The sequence below is a fragment of the Otolemur garnettii genome, unplaced genomic scaffold (assembly GCF_000181295.1).
Source record: "Otolemur garnettii isolate 467f Iridium unplaced genomic scaffold, OtoGar3 scaffold00024, whole genome shotgun sequence".
Classification (NCBI taxonomy): Eukaryota; Metazoa; Chordata; class Mammalia; order Primates; family Galagidae; genus Otolemur; species Otolemur garnettii.
In genome coordinates this window covers 13262445-13265351 of record NW_003852419.1, presented here as the reverse complement: position 1 = coordinate 13265351, position 2907 = coordinate 13262445, and positions in this window count along the sequence as shown.

The window sequence follows — 2907 nt, the reverse complement described above, 5'->3', positions numbered from 1 at the left end:
TTGCTGTCTTATTTTTTCATACTCTTTTGTGTGATAGAGTGCTATGGTGTCACAGCTCACAGCAAACTCAAACTCTTGGGCTTAAGCGATTCTCTTGCCTCAGCCTCCCAAGTAGCTGGGACTTAAAGGCACCCACCACAATACCCGGCTATTTTTTTGTTGCAATTGTCTTTGATGTTCAAACCCACCACCCTGTTGCATGTGGTTGGCACCATAACCACTGTGTTATGAGTGCCACCTTTTTCATAGTCTGTGACCATTTTGTATAGAGATATTTGGGGGTTTATTCCTTACTGACTTGTAAAAGCTTTTCATGCAGTTGAAAAATTTTAAACCTTTGTCATATATTGCAGTGTCATTTCTGTCATTTATCTTGTATTTAATCTTCAAAAAGCATTTTCTTGTTGGAAATAGAATTTTTCATTTTAAAGAACAACTTAAAATTGTATACATTTATTAGGTACAACATGTTTTGAAATATGTACAATCCCTGAGAAACAATGGTTTGTTTGACTTAGGATTTCTTGACTTTTGCCACGTTGAGAAAACGATAAAAGTCAGCAGACGCCATAACCCTGTGGCAAGTTGAGGAACATCTGAATACATTGTGGAATGGCCAAATTGAGCTAATTAACATATGTATTACTACATATCATTTTTTGTGGAAAGATACGATTTATCTTTTTTCAATTTAGTTCACTGTATCTTTTGCTTATAGAAGTTTTTTATTTTCCATGTAGACTTTAAATGGAAGGTAATGAGTTATTTCCACTGTAGATAGCCATGCTCCAAACACCACTTCCTGGAAATGGATATGGTAAATTGTGGTTTTTGAAAAGATGGACATTCTCATTCTTAGGCTAAAATGCTGTGATTCGGGTGGTGCCTGTGACTCAAAGGAGTAGGGCACCAGCCCCATATGCTGAAGGTGGTGGGTTCAAACCCAGCCCCGGCCAAAAACTGCAAAAAAAAAAAAAGAATAAAATTTAAATATTGTGGTAAAAAAAAAATACTGTGATTCCTCCCAAGGTGGACTATTATTGTCTGTTGTACTGTTTTTATAGAAATCCCACTTTATTTTTTGGCCAATTTCTTCCTTTCATAAATAAGCTGCTTATGTGGTTTCTAATGGACATGGAGGCCACAAAACGCTATCCACCTTCATTTCTTATTACTCACATGGGAGTCTTTAGTTTCTTCCAAGTGCTTTTTAGTTCCACTGGAAGCAGATAACTGCGATGTACAAGCTTCTCTCCTTTCTTTTATTTTCTTAATTTTGTTCCTAAATGTGAGCAATGTGGGTTCCTTTAGGTCTGCCAGTTCTCTCATTTATTTCAAAATATTTTATTATTTTAATTTTCTCCTTAAAACTTAAGGCTTGTCTTTTTTATCCTCCACTTGAGATCTTATAATCAGCATGCTTGCACAGGTTTGAGATAATATAATCAATATACTTACCCTGAAATAAACACACACTCAGAAGAACAGTAGGCTCCCTCTCAGGGCAATGCGTGTGGATGTGCTGGGGTAAGCGTAAGCAGATGGCAGGAATATATATTGTGTATTTTACCCCAGATCATTTCATTCACTCAGTAGTGTTTTCAGTGTTTCACAGTAATGCAAAGCATAGTCTTGGAAAATCACGATTTCTCATGTTGGAAGTTTTATTAATTTTTTTTTTTTGTTAACTGTATCTAAACAAATTTTCATGTTAAAGGTACAAGTAATGTGTAAGAGGGACTTTACCTAACAAATGCAATCAGTGTAACCTGGTTTCTTGTATCCTCAATGAATCCCCAACAATAAAAAAAAGAAAAGAAAAGAAAAAAATACATATAATAGAAGAGCTGAAATATATGCACACAATAAACATATACATACAATACAGTACACACTAACAAATCTTTTTGGAAAGAAGTATGGAGAATCCTCAAAGAACTCAAATTAGACCTCCCGTTTGATCCTGCAATCCCATTACTAGACATCTATCCAGAGGAAAAAATATCCTCTTATCATAAGGACATTTGCACTAGACTGTTTATTGCAGGTCAATTTACAAATGCCAAAATGTGGAAACGACCTAAATGCCCACCACCCCAGGAGTGGATTGACAAGCTGTAGTGTATGTATACCCAGGAATACTATTCAGCCATTAAAAAGATGGAGACTTTACTTCTTTTGTATTGACCTGTTTGGAGGTAGAACACATTCTTCTTAGTAAAGCATCACAAGAATGGAGAAGCAAGAATCCAATGTACTCAATTCTAATATGAAGGCACTAGATGAGCTAAAAACAAGGGGGGGATAAGGAGAATGAAGGAGTAGGGAGGGGTATGGGGGACACGGTGTACGACACATCTCTTGGGGGTGGGACACAAGTATGACAGGCACTTTATCTAAAAAATACAATCAATGTAACCTAATTCTTTGTGTCCTCAATAAATCCCAAACATTAAAAAAAAAAAATACACTACACACATACAAACACCTACACATACAGAGCACTTTTGCCATAGGGTTGATATAAGACTTAGTTAGAGAACGCATATTAAAAGTACTTGGAAGCATACAGATGTTTGTTTATTTGCTTAACAATTTGCAGTGTGGATGTAAGGAACTATTTTTTTTCTCTTTTTGAGATAGGGTCTCACTTTGTTGCCCCTGGTGAAGTGCAGTAGCATCATCATAGCTCCCTGCAATCTCCAACTCCTGGCCTCAAGTCATCCTTCCACCTCCCAAAGAGCTAGGATTACAGGTATGAGCTACTGTACCCAGGCAGGAACTATTCTTTTTCTCCTTTCACTGACAAATCATGTGTGAGCTTTAATCCAACCTACTGAAATTTGCTTCTCCCTGTCTTCTGTACTGACAATGTGTCTGCCCTTTTCCCTATCCCCTATGCTGAGA